General features: G+C 47.1%; 1 pseudogene; it reads right to left on the bottom strand.

Annotated features, from left to right (window-relative positions):
• The window catches only part of LOC147123244 (uncharacterized), a 31858-nt pseudogene extending 28737 nt beyond the window's left edge, over nt 1-3121 (bottom strand).
• Between the last annotated feature and the right edge of the window lie 16172 nt (nt 3122-19293).

The following is a 19293-nucleotide window of genomic DNA, read 5'->3' as shown; positions in this document are numbered from 1 at the left end:
TTGGGCCTCTGTTCAAGGAAGAAGCGGAGCACCCTCAGGCCATCCTGGTGGGGGATGGAGGTGTAGAGGGATTGTACGTTCATAGTGAAAAGGAGGTGGTTGGGGCCAGGAAACTGGAAACTGTTAAAGTGGCGGAGGGCGTCGGAAGAGTGGCGGATGTAGGTGGGAAGAGACTGGACAAGGGGAGAAAAAATAGAGTAAAAGCACCGGAAGAGGTTAATTAATAACCTTGTAGTAAACGGGCCTTTAGGGAAGAGTGACCATAATATGATAGAATTTTATATTGAGTTTGAAAGTGATTTAGTTAAATCTGAAACTAGGGCCTTAAATCTAAACAAAGCAAACTACGTAGGTATGAGGGGCGAGTTGGCTAAGGTAGATTGGGAAACTACATTAAAAGGTATGATGGTAGAGAAGCAACGACTAGCATTAAAAGAAGTAATCCATAATTTACAACAAATATACATTCCTTTAAGGCACAAAAACCCCACAGGAAAAGTAATCCAACTGTGGCTAACAAGAGAAGTTAAAGATAGTATTAGATCAAAGGAAGAGGCTTATAATGTTGCCAAAAAGATTAGTAAGCCTGAGGATTGGAAGGATTTTAGAATTCAGTAAAAGGAGGATCAAGAAATTGTGCAGTGGGCGGCAGATCATCGGAGGGATGGAGGAGCGGTGGGGAGGGGGCGGAATGGCAGGAGCAGCTGATTCGGGGGCCAGGAGCACCAGGAGCATCTGATCGGGGGGGCGCAGGAGCAGCACCTTGGGGTGCCGGGAGGAGCTGAGCAGGGGGGCAAGGAGTAGATGATCGGGGGGGGGGAAAGTGCAGCACGGGGGTCAGCAGCAGCTGATCAGGGGGCCAGGAGCGGCTGATCGGGGGTCTAGGAGCAGCACGGGAGTGGGGGGCGAGGGGGCCATTGGAGCATGGGGCGGGGGGGCCTCATGAGGGGGATCGGAGGCCTGGTGGGGTATCGGAGACCTTGTGGGAGGAGTCTCTGATCCCAGGGGGTGGGTTAGGGTCCAGGAGGAAGAGTCCTCGTCTTCCTTTAGCTGGCAACAGCAACAAAAACCTGTATTTATATAGCGCCTTTAATGTTGTAAAACATCCCAAGCACTTCACAGGAATATTATAAGACAATAATTTAACACCGAGCCACATACGGAGAAATTGCGTAGATAAAGAGGTAGGTTTTAAGGAGCATCTTAAAGGAGGTAAGAGAGGTAGAGAGGTGGAAAGATTTAGGGAGGGAATTCCGGAACTTAGGGCCCAGGCAGCTGAAGGCACGGTCACCGATGGTTGAGTGATTATAATCAGGGATGCTCAGAGGGGCAGAATTAGAGGAACGCAGATATCTTGGGGGGTTGAGGGGTTGGAGGAGATTACAGAGATAGGGTGAAGGGATATTTACTAGTCCTAGCCCCTTTAGGGCTACTCCAGATTAGACGTATTTCTCAGACATTCACCTTCAACTAAAGCTTGAGGTAGCCAAATCCTAAAGGCACTTAATTGGGTCTAAAGATCTGGGCTATCTCTCCCTAAAGGAAAGGAACAACCCGAGAATGTTACCGTCCTCCAGATAGCGCTTTTAATAAGTTTAGCTAGACTGTAACGTCCCGGATATTATGAGAGTACGGAAAACTTTCCCAGAAATGTAACTCTTCACCAAAGAGGGTACAAAGATTGAGTTCGCGAGTTTTTGATACAGAGAACTTATGTGAGACAATTCTAAAAATATATCGAAATTTATTAAAAGTTGGTGAATCAGTCAATCACAACATTAACAGTTCTAAAAAGAGAAAAAATACTACCTTTTTAACAGAGAATCTTACTTTTTAATCTTAACTTTGCTACAGTATTATAGTTCTTAAAGTTCTCTATCCAGGATATCCATCAATATTAAATACCTTTGATCCCTGAGGTACAAAGGGTGGTAGACTACAGAGCCGCCTCTGAAGCCGAGAATTGCTTTGCCCGATTAAAGCGAGTCTGATATCCCATTTGAAACTTCAATATTTATACCCTTTTCCAGTGGTATTTCCTTTAAGGTTTTCTGCTGATGCAAGTTAATTATCTCTGTTCATCTTTCTGCCGACCTCTGCAATTCTTACTGCAACATCAGCCAGGGTCACCATATAGAATGATGTGAATTGCAGGTGTTCCTTATTTTATGTCATCTTTACAAGGGCAGATGTTCCTTATCTTATGTGCCATCTTTACGAAGTTTAAATTAGAACACCTTATCCAGGGTGAACCATTGTTTTGTTCCCAAAAGGTCAGCTTGTCAGAGCCATGCATCTTCTGTTTCAATAAGGTTATTTATTCAGTGCCAACAACTGTCTTATCTCAATAGCCAGAATTCTTTCATAGCTATTTCATAGTTAGGTTTCTAAATTTCCAAACCCAGTTTATCATGTTTTAATATGGCCAGAATTCTTTCATAAGATAGTGTATTTTTCTAAATAGGTTATATGGATTATTCCTTCACACCCTCCTCTTAACCAAAAAATGAGCTCGAGCAGCAAGGGCAGAGTGTGGTCAATGTTGCAAACAAGGTTACAATAGTACATTAATTTCACAAGATTCACAAGAGCCCAATCATGTGCTACATGAAAATTCCTTTAAGTCATCCCAGGACAATGTTTTGCCTTATTTTAAATTGAACAGAAATTTAAAGAATGGTAGATACATTGTCATGTAATTAGTGAAACTACATGTAATTAGAATGTCCAATTGGCACATGTACATTCCGTAGAGGTGAGTTATTCATATGAGTCAAGGAGACGTCATTTGGAACTGGCTGAAGCTTGACACGCTGTTCCTTCGATCCAGCGTGTGGACAGATTCTTGTTTTTGTAAAGGCTTTGCCAGGCGCTCAGTTGATTCCTTCTCCATCTGCAGTGTTTCCCTCCTTCGTTGAAGTAACTTGTTGGTCTTTACTTGTTTTGGTTGTGGCTTTTTGCGAATTCAATTCCTGAGGCGTTGCCAAGCATCGTGTGGAGGAGTTGGCGACACTGTCTGGCTGACCGTCGTCAGTAGTTCGATCACATCCATTTCCTGTGTCGTGCTCCAAGCTGGGTCTTGGAAGACAGTGTACGAATGCATCTTGTATTGTTCCTCCATTTCGGTATCCTGCAAGACATCTTTTTAGATTGCCTATGGAGACAGTTTTAAAAATGGGCTTGCCATTCAGCTGATTAGTTTGTATTTCAACAGTTCTTTCGTTAATAACGGAACATATTTGAACAGGTTTTTTCCACTTAGGTCTTAAACCAGGTTTTTGCTTAAATTCTTTTCCTGTACCCATTCTCCTGCTAGGGGTTGCCATGCTTTGTTTGTCAATTTTTTCTGCCTATTTGTCTCCCTTATCCTCTGATCAATTTGATGTATCTCCTCTGTTACTTCTTTTTTTTAAATCTAACTGTCACTCTCGGGTCAAGGAATCAGAGAGTGTAGAGGCAATAAAAGAACCATGGGTAAGCGGTGTATGCATCTCAACTCCATACATTAGATAATATGGAGTTTTAGGGGACACTATGCGGGCACATTATTAAGTGATAGCTGCACCTCTGGAATGATGGTGGTCCACTTATTTCCCCTGATTCTCAACAGTTTGACCAATAGCTTTTTTACTTCCTGGTTTTTACGTTCCACCAGCCCCGCTGATTGTGGATGACATGGCGTGCTGAGCTCTAATCCAATCCCCCTTTGTTCGCAGTAGTCTTTGAAGACCTTGGAGACAAAGGCTCTGCCTTGATCGGAGTGCAAGATTTTGGGTGCACCAGCTACAGTAATTATATCAGTAATAGCATTGGCGAGTGCGTTTTCCAAAACAGTTTTTGTGGGGACCAACCAGCAGAAGGAAGTGCATCCATCAACACAAACAAGAATATGTCTGTATCCCAAAGACAGGGGAAGTGGTCCAATGAAGTCAATAAGGAATTTTCCTATTTGTTCATCAGCTTTCACAGGAGCCAATGGTGGTGGCTTAATTAGTGATGACTTATTGGTTAAATTGCATGGCTCACAATTTGCCATGTATGTTTTACAGGCCTTAAGCATGCCTGGCCACCAATATAAGGGAGTCAATTTGCAGAATGTTGTTCTGGCACCACAATGTGCTTGACCTATGCCCTCATGAGCTTCTTTTACAAGCTGTTCTCGTTTGTGTCTCGGGGGTACCTCTCGGTTTCCCTTGGGCAACTTAACTAGCACAATACCAGTAGGGGTTTCTGAGTAAATGTGCTTTGATGGTTATCCTGGTGGATTCTCTTTTGTTGGGTCTAATAGCTGAATCAGTTCCTCATCCTGATTAGCTGCCCGTTCTGCCCTAGTGATAACACTAATATTGGTAGGCCCCTCTTGAGGGGGTGTCATGCAAACCGAACATTTTGCTTGTTTGTCTGCAAGACTGTTGCCTTTTGAGTATACTGTCCCAGTGGTATGCCTTTTTACATGAATCACCTGACAATTCTGTTTCTCCATCCTCGAACGGAGAATGTCTTCCCACAATGACTTATGTTTTATGGGCTTACCCTTATGCTTGGTAAAGTTTGTTTGTTCCCAGAAAACTAGATCTTGGTTATATCCTCTTACAATAGTCACTATCTGTACAGATTAATGTGGGTTTAATAGGGTCTGCCTTTTCTAAAGCATACCGTAGTGCTGCGGCTTCAGCATATTGCGCTGTCTTATGGCCAAGGGGTATGGACAGTAATTCTTCTGGATAAAAAGAATAGGAATCTCAAAAAGTCCCTAATACTATCCCCATCCCAGCTGAGGATTGTTGGGATGTCCCTTTTTTAATTGTCATTGACGATCCATCACAGTAAATGACTTGATGGTAGCAATCATTTGAATTTCCTAATAAGACTTAGCCAATTCCGAAAGGGTGTGCCATTTTGTCAGGACTTAACCTCGGTTAGGATTTAATATGAACTTTATAAGAAATTTCTAGACCTTAATGGTATATTGAGGGAGTTCTGATTCAAGTTCTACAAGGCCTGATCAGGGACTTGTCATCTCTAGAGACTTAAATCTGGGTATTAGTACCACTGTCAGTAAAACACTTCTTCTGTACTTAACAATCTACGAGATGAATATAGATATAAATATAAGTTCAGGGTTCTGTATCAACTCGTTAACACACACGTTGGGCACCAACTGAAGGGATATTTACTAGTCCTAGCCCCTTTAGGGCTACCCCAGATCAGGCGTATTACTCAGATGTTCACTTTCAACTAAAGTTTGAGGTAGATGAATGCTAAAGACGCTTAATTGGGTCTAAAGGTCCGGGCTATCTCTCCCTAAAGGAAAAGAACAACCCGAGAATGTTATCATCCTCCAAATAGCGCTTTTAATAAGTTTAGCTAGACTGTAACGTCCAGGATATTATGAGGGTCTGGAAAACTCCTCCAGAAATGTAACACTTCACCAAAGAGTGTACAGAGATTGTGTTCATGAGTTTTTGATACAGTAGACTTATGTGAGACAATTCTAAAAATATATGGAGATTAAAAGAACCGATGTGCAATTTACAGTTGGTGAATCAGTCAATCGTAACATTAACAGTTCTAAAAAGAGAAAAAATACTATCTTTTTAACAGAGAATCTTACTTTTTAATCTTAACTTTGCTACAGTATTACAGTTCTTAAAGTTCTCTATCCAGGATATCCATTGTTGTGTTTGTACCACTATACACAACTACATAAAATAATAAAGCAGCAGAGACTGAGAGTAACTTCAAGTGATCTTTACTGGTTAACTGGAACTTCGGCACTGACTATACAAATCGATACGCGTTTGTTATATACGCTCGCAACTAAGGATGTACATCCACAAAACAAAGTAGTCCCTTCAATGTTGTATACATTACACTTCCTCCCCCTTTAGTTTAATAGTATATTAGCGCAAAATTTCTATAATTAACATACAGAGCCTGTCTTTACAGTAACCTTTTTGTTTTCTTAAAAGTAACAAAATTCAAATTCCAACATAACATTTTATTTTGTCAACAGCCCTTTTACAAGTCAAGTCTCTGGGGAGGCCTCCTCCGCCTCTCTGGGTAACGTCTCTCCAGACTCTTTTGCTTTGGAGAATGAGACTGTACAGGTACAGTTGCATCAGGTGAGCTATCAGCACAGGTAGAGCTCTCAGCTGTGGATGAGGCTGGTGCTGATGCTGATGAAGCAGGAGTGTCTGTTTCCATGTCAGGTGAGTCTGGGCGAGGTATAGGGGTATTTTCCACCTGAACATCCAGAATTTGGTCCACATGACATCTCAAAACGTTCTCTCCCACATCCACAGTATACATCAGTGGTCCCTCTCTTGTGGATATTGTCCCTGGTTGCCACTTTTCCGTCCAGAAATCACGAGCAAGAACTGACTGTCCCACACTGAAGCTTCTTGTTGGCTTAGCATTCAAATGTTTGAACTGTTTGTTCTCTACATCGCGACCTACATTAAGAAGGTCAATGCGAGATCTCAGGTTGCTGTTCAGAAACATCATCGCTGGAGTCTGAATAGTGGCTGCGTGTACTGCGTTCCGATAAGCAAAGAGGAAATTGTCTATCTTGTGTTGCAGTGGTAGACTCTCGCTGTACATTGCTTTGATGGCCTTCTTGAAAGTCTGTACGAATCTTTCTGCCAGCCATTTGTAGCTGGATGGTACGGGGCAGATGTGTAGTGCTTGATTCCATTTTTCCTCATGAAACCTTGGAATTCGTCAGAGACAAATTGTCGTCCATTGTCTGTGCAGATTTGTTCTGGTAGGCCATTTCTAGCGAACATGGTCCTCAGAACTGAAATGGTCTTTTCAGATGTGGTTAATTTCATTTTAATGACCTCGGGCCATTTGGAATGTGCATCGACTGCAATCAAGAACATGGAGTCCATGAACGGTCCAGCAAAGTCGATGTGCACACGTTGCCATGGTGATGAGGGCCATTCCCATGGATGGAGAGGGGCTTGTGGTGGTGCGTTCTGGACCTTTTGACATCCTGAGCAGCTCTTTGTCAGGTCCTCAATCTGTTTGTCAATTCCCGGCCACCACACGTATCCACGAGCAAGGCTTTTCATCTTTACCGTACCTAAGTGGCCTTCATGCAGTTCATCTAGCACTCAGTTACGAAGCTTGGGAGGAATCACAACTCGTGAGCCGCACATCAGTGTTCCCCGACACACTGATAACTGCTCCCTCCTAGCTGAGAATGCTGGAAACAATTAGTCACCATGCGCTGGCCAACCCTTCACAGTGATGTCATAAACTTTTGACAATGTAGGGTCATTGCGTGTTTCTCTTTCAATGAGGGAGTTTGTCACTGGTAGCTGCTCAACTATTGTTGTGTGAAATACCTCTGCTGAGTCAACTGTTGTAGTTCTCTCTGAGGTCGGCAGTGGTAAACGTGACAAACCATCGGCGTTGCCATGTTGCTTGGTCCTCTTATATTCAATGTCATACAGGTGAGCCCCTAGGAAGAGTGACCATTGCTGTAGCCGTTGTGCCATCATCACTGGAACGCCCTTCCTTGGGTTGAAGATTGAAACGAGAGGCTGGTGGTCAGTTAACAGTGTAAACTGTTGACCATACAAGTAGTGGTTGAATTTCTTGCCTCCCCACACAAGGCTGAGGGCCTCTTGGTCAATCTGTGCATAATTGCGTTCAGCTGTAGTCAATGATCTTGAGGCAAAGGCTATTGGTCTTTCTGAGCCGTCTGGGAACTTATGTGACAACACGGCACCAATGTCATGTGGTGACGCATCACATGCCAGTCGAATAGGTAAGGATGGGTCAAAGTGAGCTAGCACCTCTTCTGAAGTAATGAGTCTTTTACTCTCTTGAAAAGCTTGTTCACAGCTGTCACTCCACTTCCATTGTGACCCTGTCTGTAGCAGTGCATTTAGTGGATGTAACACTGTGGATAGGTTGGGCAAGAACTTGTGATAGTAGTTCACCAGTCCAAGATATGATCTCAACTGAGACACATTTTCAGGTGTTGGTGCATTAATCACAGCTTCAATCTTGTCTGGAGACTTGTGTAAACCGTCCTTGTCAATCACATGTCCACAGTATGAGATTTCCTTTTTGAAAAACTCACACTTGTCTCGGTTCGCTCGGAGTCCATACTCCCGTAACCTGATGAGCACCTGTTCGAGGTTGGAAAGGTGGTCGTTGTCATTCTTGCCAGTAATGATGATGTCATCAAGATAACACTGAGTACCTGGAATCCCTTGCAAGACTTGGTCCATTGCCCTTTGCCAGATTGCAGGAGCTGATGCTATTCTGAATACCAGCCTTTGTGCGTATTTATTGTCAGGTACTTCTTTGATGCATCATCAATTTCCATTTGGAGATAGGCCTGGGCCAAGTCAATCTTTGTGAAGCATTCCCCTCTCGACAGGGAAGCAAAGATGTCCTCAATGCAAGGCAATGGGTACTGTACTGTGTGGAGGACTGGGTTAACAGTCACTTTAAAGTCTCCACAGATGTGCACTTTTCTTGGCTTTCCGGGTTTTGTGCTGGAGGTTTCCTTCATCACTGGAACTATAGGTGTGGCCCATTCACTCCAATCCACCTTGGACAGGACCCCTAATTGCTCCAAGTTCTCCAGCTCTGCTTCTACTGAAGGGCGAATTGCATAAGGCACTGGTCTGGCCTTGTGGAACGTTGGATTTGCGTTCTCCTCAATCTTAATTTTTGCTTTCATGCCCTTAAGTGTTCCTATTCCCTTCTTGAATTCTTCCTGAGAGTCAGAGAGTATTTGTGACAGTCTCTCAGGAGTGGCGTTGCTGTCCTCCTTTGCTGACACAAACAGTGCTTGGATGGTGTGCCAATCCAACTGTATTTTCCTGAGCCATTCACGTCCCAGTAATGGTGGTCCTCCATTTTCCACTACATAGAGGTTCAATTGCGGTATTTTTTTTTCTTTGTATGTCACTGTCACTTTTATTTTACCTTTGGGGCACACTCTTTGTCCTGTGTATGTCTTTAACAGTACTTTAGTTGGTCTTAGCGGTATGTGTGAAAACAGTCGTTTGTAGTCATATACAGAGATCACCGTTAAAGCTGAGCCTGTGTCCAACTCCATTTTCAGCCTAACTCCTGCCACTTCTGGAGTAACCCATATTATTCTGTGATCTCCTGTCTCCTTCACACTGTGTAGTTTTAGACAAGCCAGATCCTCTTCCTCTGATTCTGTGTCACTTTTTTCTTTATCTGAACTGTCTTCAGTCACGTGGTGTACCTTCTTGTATCTATCTTTGAAAGGTTTCTTGTTTTCAGTCACTTGATGTACCTTTTTGTTACTCTGTATTGTATCAGTTTTTAGCTTCTTATTTGCTTTGCAGACTCTTTCAATGTGCCCTCGTCTGCCACATTGGCCTAGAAATTCGGTGGGCTGCGCCAGCAGTTAGCACCTAAAGAGGGCACTCAGTGGCTTTAGCGCCACTGGCCGCGCCTCCCGTGATATTTAGCTGGGGCGCTAATGGCGGCGTTAACTGTTGCGCTGCGCCACCTCTGATGACGTCATCGGTGTGCGCAGCGCCCCGCTACTGCCCCAATCTCGGTATTTGGCAGCGACCGCCTCTGTAACGCCGTTCGCAAATGGCGCCCGGTTCACGGGGCCTTCCTGTGGCGGCAATGGCGCAAATTAAGGTGGAGGTGCGGGGCGGCCGTTTTTTCCGGCGGCCGCCTGCCAGCACCTCCATCCCCGGCCTTCTGATCGCCCCCCGCGGCATTGACGGCTGTTTTCCGAGAGCCCGGCACTTCTCCTTGGTGCCGGGCTCTTTTGCCGGCACTCGCGATCTGCGATCGTGCTGGTGCAGGCCCCTCCCCCTTAAGAATGGGAGGAAGGCCTGCAGTACCACAGCATGCCGTGCTGCAGCGTGTGGCGCTGCGGCACGTTGCGCTGCGATATTCAGTTTCAGCGCCCTAAGAGGGAAGCGGAGCACCTCGAGCCTTGCCCCGTGTCCCTCTTGGGGCGCTCAAGCTGAATTTCTGCCGGTCGCAACTGCTCCGATCGCTGCGCTAAATCCGGCGCCCAGGCGAGCTTGGCGCCCCGTTTGCGGCTCCACCCAATTTCTCCCCCTGTATCTTTAAACCAACAGTCATTGTGGTCATGTGACATTTTGCCACAGCGATAGCACTTCTTTTCTTGTTTCAGTTGAATTAGTTGAATATTCCAGGGATTTTTGTTGAATTTCTAAAGCGCCTCGTGCTGCTGCTTCCATTGATATTGCAATACTCAGAGCCTTCTCCAATGTGAGGTCTTTTTCAGACAGGAGCTTCTTTTGTGTGCTTTCATTTTGCATGCCACACACAAATCTGTCCCTCAATGCGTCTGATAAGCCCACTCCAAATTGGCAATGTTCTGATAATTTGCGCAACTTTGCCAAATATTCAGAAATGCTTTCATTTTTGCTCTGGTTCCGTTTATGGAATTTAAATCTTTCGGCTATGAGCAGTGGTTTGGGGCTTAAATGGTCTTGGAGTGTGTCCACTATTTGTTTGAATGTTTTGTTTGCTGGCTTTTCAGGGGTTAATAAACTACGTAGCAGCCCGTATGTCTTTGCATCCATAACACTCAGCAAAACAGTGGCTTTCTTTTCTACCTCCACTCCGTTAGCCTCACAGTACAACTCCAATCTTTCAATGTAAGTTGCCCAGTCTTCAATGCTGCTATCAAATGCTGCAATCGTGCCAATCATCGCCATTTTTTTTTTCCAAACCCGTTTTTCTTTCTTTACTAGTTAGCTAGCGTCATGCAAGTCCTGTGCACTTTTCACTTGACTTACATATCCCCTGCCTAGCTTAGCAAGCGTGCTCCGTTTTCTCTACCTTCTCGCTCCTTTCTTCCAAATTTCAGTGTCCTCTGGATGCGATGCCCAAATAGGAAGACGTAGGTTCATAATTCTCGTCGCCAATTTGTTGTGTTTGTACCGCTATACACAACTACATAAAATAATAAAGCAGCAGAGACTGAGAGTAACTTCAAGTGATCTTTACTGGTTAACTGGAACTTCGGCACTGACTATACAAATCGATACGCGTCTGTTATATACGCTCGCAACTAAGGATGTACATCCGCAAAACAAAGTAGTCCCTTCAATGTTGTATACATCAATATCAAATACCTTTGATCCCCAAGGTACAAAGAGTGGTAGACTACAGAGCCACCTCTGAAGCCGAGAATCACTTTGCCTGATTAAAGCGAATCTGATATCCCATTTGAAACTTCAATATTTATACCCTTTTCCAGTGGTATTTCCTTTAAGGTTTTCTGCTGATGCAAGTTAATTATCTCTATTCATCTTTCTGCCGACCTCTGCAATTCTTACTGCTACATCAGCCAGAATCTTGTCTCATCTCCAGGTGTTCCAGGGTCACCATATAGAACAATGTGAAATGCAGGTGTTCCTTATTTTATGTCATCTTTACGAGGGCAGATGTTCCTTATCTTTTGTGCCATCTTTATGAAGTTTAAATTAGAACACCTTATCCAGGGTGAACCATTATTTTGTTCCCAAAAGGTCAGCTTGTCAGAGCCATGCATCTTCTGTTTCAATAAGGTTATTTATTCAGTGCCAACAACTGTCTTATCTCAGTAGCCAGAATTCTTTCATAGCTACTTCATAGTTAGGTTTCTAAATTTCCAAACCCAGTTTGTCATGTTTTTATAAGGCCAGAATTCTTTCATAAGATAGTGTATTTTTCGAAATAGGTTATATGGCTTATTCCTTCACAAGGGTGGGGCGAGGCCATGGAAGGATTTGAAAACAAGGATGAGAATTTTGAAATCGAGGCGTTGCTTAACCGGGAGCCAATGTAGGTCAGCAAGCACAGGGGTGATGGGTGAACGGGACTTGGTGCAAGTTAGGACATGGACAGTCGAGTTTTGGATGACCTCAAGTTTACATTGGGTAGTGTGGGAGTTCCAGCCAGGAGTGCGTTGGAATAGTCAAGTCTGGAGTTAACAAAGGCAGGTTTCACAAGGCATGCAAAACCCAACCAGCCACTGTTACATTTAAAATGGTGGTTAAATCTGAGGCATGCCATCCTCATTATAATATTTAAATGCACGACCCGCTTCCTGGAAGCGGGTTAACTGCCCGCCACCGCCCCCCCCCCACCCCCGTCCCCGTCCCACCCAGTTAAAAGCAGAAGTGGGCGGGTTGGAGGCAGGTTGTGATCAGGATTCAGATTTTTAACATTTTAATTTCCCACCTGACCCCTACCCACCTGTTTTTTGGGGTTAAAATTTCCCCCAAAGTTTCTGCCCACCAAACTGTCTATCACAGGGGGCTCCAGCCAATCAAAGCCCTATTCTCTTCCCATTGGTCTCAGAAATAGCTGTCAATCAAAGTCAGTACTGTAGGTTGGGGCCTACCCTTTGACTTGTGAGCAAGAGGCTTCTCATAGTCTGTCTTGCAATATGCTCTCCTAAGCGAATCGAATAGAACAACACCTTAAACAGCAAGATATTACAATTGTTCAATGTGGGTTGTCTATGACAGTGGTTCTCAAAACTTTTTTGGTTAAAGGACCCCTTTTCAAATGGATCAGTAATCATGGAACCCCCCTACTTAAATTAAAGAGCAGGGGAGTGGAACTAGTTGGATAGCTCTATCAAAGAGCCTCCTGCCAAATAGCCTCCTTCTGTGCTGTATCATTCTATGATTCTATGATAATGGAGGTACTTGTCACGCCTTCTTGGATGAAGCTCAGTATTAATGCAGCAGATGTCACCTCAGATCCCACACAATGCGCCACATCAACAATCCCCGACCCATAAATCGCACGGTCTCAACACGCGCTTGGTGAGAAAATAGCATCAATGAGTTTGTTGCTAACTAGGAGACACATTGAGGTCAAACAGATTAAAACAAGTAGAAGCACCGACACACTTGTGATGAAATATATTCCATTCATCACTGCCTGTTTTCTGTGTCTTGTAACTGCCTGCTTTCTGTGTCTTTTCCCTTCCCCCAGTCCTCATGTATTATGTATTGGAATGTGCTGGAATTGGTTGTGTGCAGGGCTCCGCCCATACCTGGCTCCTTTGTAACCTAAGTCAGTCGGGCATCAGCCTCCTGAAGGAAGGCATCTCTCTAGTTTACGTGTGTTATGTTCTAAGTTAATAAAAGCCTTACTTTTGTTCTGCTAACTTCGAGTCTCGGAATAATTGAGGCACATCAATTTTATTAACTTAAATTTTCAACACTATGGATCAACTCCTGAAACCCGAACGTTTGGATTTGGATCAACATGCTCCGGACGCATCAGCACGCTTCGGACACTGGTTTGACTGTATGGAATTCTTCCTGGACAATTCCGCAGCCGTCAAAGACGCTACGGACACTGCGAAGATGAGACTCGGAATGCTACGGAATTGGGTAAGCCACCGGGTTTACCCCCTCATCCAAGACGCCGATACGTACCTGGCCGCCTGCAACATCTTAAAGGCGCATTACCAGCAGCCTACGAATGAGGTGTATGCTAGGCATCTACTCGCTACTCGTGCACAGCGACCTGGGGAATCGGTGGAGGAGTTCCTAAGCATCCTGAAAAAGCTTGGCAAGGACTGTAAGTGCCGAGATGTAAAAGCCGCAGTGTACACCGACGAGCTTGTTCGCGATGCCTTTATCACAGGCCTCAGCTCCACTCACATCCGGCAAAGACTGCTGGAAAAAACGGAGTTGGACCTGAAACAGGCTGCGGACACCGCGCGGTCCCTGGAGATGGCCCAGAGAAACTCGGACGCCTACTCTTCAGCCCGCGCCGCCCACGCCGCCACGTGTGCGCCGAGGGAGCCGCCATCTTGGAAGGCATCTTCCCCGCCCGGCAGCCCGACACCGGCGGGGCCCAGCTCTCCCCCCAGAAGCCCTACGACAGCCGCGACGCGTCAAGGACCCAACTGCTACTTCTGCGGGCAGCCAAAGCACACCAGAAACCTGTGCCCGGCGAAAGGCACCACCTGCTTTAAGTGCGGTAAGAAGGGGCACTTCGGGAAGGTGTGCAGAGGGAACCCCGCCGGAAAACCAACCGCCGGAAAACCCGCCACCGCCGCGTGTGCGCCGTGGGAGCGGCCATCTTGGACGCCATCTCGCCTGACCTCGTGGGGTCCGCCATCTTATGAGCAGACAGCGTGGACGCCATCTTGTCTTGATCAGGGCCCTACAGTGGCATCGGTCACAGTGGACCAGACCAGGCCGCACCCGCTATCCAAATCAATGGTGGACATCGAGGTAAACGGGTGCCGGGTTAAATGCTTAATTGACAGTGGAAGCACGGAGAGTTTTATCCACCCTGAACTGGCACAACAACTCTCCCTAAAGGTGGTCCCTGCTCAGGGTACCATCTCTATGGCCGATAAAACCCAGACATCGACCATTCTGGGTTACTGCACGGTACAATTGTGCATTAACGGAACTGTGTATGATAATTTTAAAGTATTAATCATGAAGAATCTATGTGCGAGCGTGATCTTGGGTTTGGATTTCCAGTGCAACCACCAAAGCATCACGCTCAAGTACGGTGGGTCCCAGCCGCCCCTCACAGTGTGCGGTCTGGCTACCCTGAAGGTAAAGCCGCCTTCGCTATTCGCGAACCTTACCCCTAACTGCCGGCCAATAGCGACCAAAAGCAGGAGGTACAGCTGGGAGGACAGGCGGTTTATCGCGACCGAGGTAGACAGGCTCCTGAAAGAGCGCATTATTGAACGCAGCAACAGCCCGTGGCGCGCCCAAGTGGTAGTGGTAAGGGGTAGCGAGAAGAAATGGATGGTGATCGACTATAGTCAAACGATCAACAGGTACACCCTACTAGACGCCTACCCGCTACCCCGCATATCAGAAATGGTGAACCAAATCGCCCAATACCGGGTGTTCTCCACCATCGACCTCAAGTCAGCGTACCACCAGCTCCCTATCAAACCAGAGGACCGCCCGTACACCGCCTTCGAGGCGAACGGACGCCTCTACCAATTCCTCAGAGTCCCCTTTGGGGTGACGAACGGGGTCTCGGTCTTTCAGAGGGAGATGGATCGCATGGTCGATGACCACCACTTGCAGGCAACCTTCCCCTACCTCGACAACGTCACCATCTGCGGTCACAACCAGCAGGATCACGACTCGAACCTCGAGAGGTTCCTGAAAACCGCACAAAAACTCAACCTCACCTATAACGAGGACAAGTGCGTTTTCAACACCACGCGCCTCTGCATACTGGGCAGCGTGGTGGAGAATGGGGAAATCGGACCAGACCCCAACCGATTGCGCCCCCTATGGGAGCTGCCCCTGCCCAACACTCCCAAAGCCCTGAAAAGGTGCCTGGGGTTATTTTCTTACTATTCCCAATGGGTCCCCAACTACTCCGACAAAGCCCGCCCCCTCTTGAAAGCATCCTCGTTTCCGCTCTCTGCTGAGGCCCACGCCGCCTTCAAAAGCATTAAGCAGGATATTGAGCGGGCCACGCTACAGGCAGTGGATGAGAACACTCCATTTCAAGTGGAAAGTGATGCGTCCGACTTTGCCTTGGCGGCCACCCTCAACCAGGCAGGGCGGCCCGTAGCTTTCTTCTCGAGGACCCTCCAAGGGCCCGAGATCAGACACTCCTCCGTGGAAAAGGAGGCCCAAGCCATCGTGGAGGCAGTGCGCCACTGGCGCCACTACCTAGCCGGCAAACGCTTCACCCTACTTACCGACCAGCGGTCGGTAGCGTTTATGTTCAACAACAAACAGAGGGGGAAGATTAAAAATGATAAGATTCTTAGGTGGCGGATCAAGCTCTCCACTTTCGAGTACGACATCATTTACCGGCCAGGGGCCCTTAATGAATCCCCTGATGCCCTCTCACGAGGGATGTGTGCCAGCGCCACCGAGGATCGGCTACAGACTCTCCACAACGACCTCTGCCACCCAGGGGTCACGCGGCTGTTCCACTTCATAAAGTCCCATAACTTACCCTACTCGATTGAGGAAGTTCGGTCTCTGACCAGGAACTGCCGCACTTGCGCTGAGTGCAAGCCTCGGTTCTACCGCCCAGATAGAGCCCACTTAATCAAAGCTACACGGCCCTTCGAGCGGCTCAGCTTAGATTTCAAGGGCCCCCTCCCGTCCGTCGACCGCAACGTTTACTTCCTGAACATTGTGGACGAATACTCCCGTTTCCCATTCGCCTTCCCCTGCCCAGACATGACCAGCGCCACGGTCATTAAATGCCTCAACAGCCTGTTCTGCCTGTTCGGTATGCCGAGCTATATCCACACGGATAGGGGGGCGTCCTTCATGAGTGAGGAGCTACGCCAGTACATGCTGTCCAAGGGGATCGCCACGAGCCGTACCACCAGCTACAACCCCCGGGGTAACGGCCAGGTGGAGCGAGAGAACGGGACAGTGTGGAAAGCAGTCACTCTAGCTCTAAGGACCAAGGGCCTCCCTATCTCCCGCTGGCAGGAAGTCCTCTCGGATGTGCTCCATTCGATACGGTCGCTATTGTGTACGGCCACTAATGCCACGCCTCATGAACGAATGTTTGTCTTTCCTCGGAAATCCACCTCAGGCGTATCCATGCCGTCATGGCTCTCCACCCCAGGTCCGGTACTCGTGCGAAGGCATGTGAGGGGCCACAAGACGGACCCTCTCGTGGAGCCAGTACACCTACTCCACGCCAACCCCCAATACGCATATGTCCGGCACGCCGACGGAAGGGAGGACACCGTGTCCATAAAAGACGTCGCCCCAGCCGGCATCGACAACAACCACGGCAATAGCAGCGACGACGATCACAGCAACCCTTACCCACCCACTACTCTTTCATCACCCCCGGAAGAGCATCGACCAACGGCACCCCCACCAACTACCCCTTCAACAACCCCGGCGGCACCCCCGGCAGAGACCCAGGAGGCTACCGGGGACACCCAGCCGACACCCGCGGCACCACAACAGCCACGTCGGTCGCAGAGGACTATCAAACCCCCGAACAGACTAAATCTATAGAAGGGGTGAATGTGATGAAATATATTCCATTCATCACTGCCTGTTTTCTGTGTCTTGTAACTGCCTGCTTTCTGTGTCTTTTCCCTTCCCCCAGTCCTCATGTATTATGTATTGGAATGTGCTGGAATTGGTTGTGTGCAGGGCTCCGCCCATACCTGGCTCCTTTGTAACCTAAGTCAGTCGGGCATCAGCCTCCTGAAGGAAGGCATCTCTCTAGTTTACGTGTGTTATGTTCTAAGTTAATAAAAGCCTTACTTTTGTTCTGCTAACTTCGAGTCTCGGAATAATTGAGGCACATCAACACTTTCCATCATCCCCGCTCCCCTTACCCGTACAGCGGGAGCGACACTAGTTTCAGGCTCCGGGGCAGGATGATCTACAAACTGGGCTCTGCAGTCTGTACCTGCAGCGTGTTTCCCATCGATCCCTCAAGGCCTTGCCGATCTTTCCTGGACAGAATCAACAGATGAACCGGGAAACAACTGAACCTGCTGCCCAGCTGGAGCAGAAAAACACCCGAGTCTGTTTAGTTATGGAACCGGGTCCAGTTGGGGACACGTGGAGGCAGCGGGAGGGGAGCACACTCGGTGCTTTGTCGTTTTTGCCGGCCATTGGACTGAAGTGAACAGTTCAACGCAGACACGATGGGCCGAATGGCCTCCTTCTGTGCCGTAAATTTCTATGATTCTATGAGTTTGCCTCAAGCCGGGGCTGGCATTTGTTTCATGCGAAAAGCAGAATTTAACGCGGCCTTTATAGCGAGATAGCGAGAGAGACATTGAAAGCTGGTCAGCTGATTTCCCAGATTCACTGAAAAGACTTACTACCGGATTGCGGTGGAACCTACATGTGCAGACTGGCCCTTTGAAGGAGATGGATATTCAGATCTGTTTCCCAGGTGATTGTCCTTTGGAGGTGTTTACCGTGGATATCTCCGAATCTTACTCTTACTCTTCAGATTATTTCACGGACCCCCTGAAAAGTCTCTCTGGACCCACGGGACCCAGTTTGAGAAACACTGGTCTATGACAGTAGCACAAGATGTTTGGGTTACAGATTACAGCTCCCTTAGGAATGATTAACTAATTAACACTGCAGACCGATTACTCGGCCAAAACAAACTAACACCTTGGAAGAGAATCTAGCAAACAATCTGTTCTGAGTTGAGAGTTTCTGCTGCCAGGAATACTTTGCTGACCTTGGGAGCTAACCCTTTACATGCTGATTCTAAAAATATAAGCTCCAAAAAGTCAGTATATGGAAAAGCTCATTTTGACACATTATTCCTCCCAAATGGTTCTGTGCACACAGTGGGTCACTTTTGAGCACCCTACACACCATGCTAAGCATTTCACCATGACTGCTGGTCCTTTCAGGGTCCAGAATTCCACAAGCTGTGCCACGCCTGTGCCGGGTGCCTGTGACACCTTGCTCCGACCACGGTTCTAGGCATTGTGCAGCAAAGTGTGGCTTGGCTGGCAATGAATGGCCTCCATTGGCTCTTTGACCAAACCACCACGCACTGCCAGCAATTTCAAATGACTGCAGCGGGGTGCTGCTCACAGGCTTTGCCACTGGTTGTCGCCAGCCATTTAACCATCACTCACTGACGCAACTGTGCCTGATGAATGAGTCACTCTTCTCCCAGCCAGGGTGTGTATTACATGACTACCCTGAATCCTTCCCTTGAGCAGGTAAGACATAACAGGCTACCTTATACTGCCTTTCCCTAAGCCCTGGGCCGGGTTTAGCTAGCTGCTCCTCTTTCAGTCCCACTTTGCATATATTACTCAGGTTCCCCATGTCAGTCAAATCCCTAAAATAATTTGGCACATAACTTGCTACCAATCCTTGTGCTTCCGCTGTGCTCGCAACTTACCCAATAAGGTATCCACTTGAAATCTTACTGGCACCCTGATTCTGTTCAGCCCAGGACTTTATGCCATAGCGCTAGTTGACTACGCTGCATTAACAAAGCCTGATGTCCTTTGTCTCGCCCTGGCTTCCTCTTGGCTGATCAGTTTCGCTATAATCCCTTTGGTATCCACATAATTCTTAATCAAATCCTTGAATGGCAAGGCCAATGAGGCACAAAACTAAAATACTGCAGATGCTGGAAATCTGAACTAAAAAGAGAAAATGCTGGTCAGGCAGCATCTGTGGAGAGAGAAACAGAGTTGACGTTTCAGGTCGATGACCTTTCTTCAGACCACTGGCACCTCCCACCGCTGCATAAGTATGATGTTCCAGTCAAACCCTAGCCACAGGTACCCATGTAGTTCCCCAAAATCCCCAAATATAA

The sequence above is a fragment of the Somniosus microcephalus genome, chromosome 2 (genome assembly GCF_052327205.1).
Source record: "Somniosus microcephalus isolate GS21.2 chromosome 2, FLI_Smic_1.0, whole genome shotgun sequence".
NCBI classification, from domain to species: domain Eukaryota; kingdom Metazoa; phylum Chordata; class Chondrichthyes; order Squaliformes; family Somniosidae; genus Somniosus; species Somniosus microcephalus.
The sequence above is the reverse complement of the archived record's forward strand: the minus strand, read 5'-3'. Positions and strand labels throughout refer to the sequence as shown.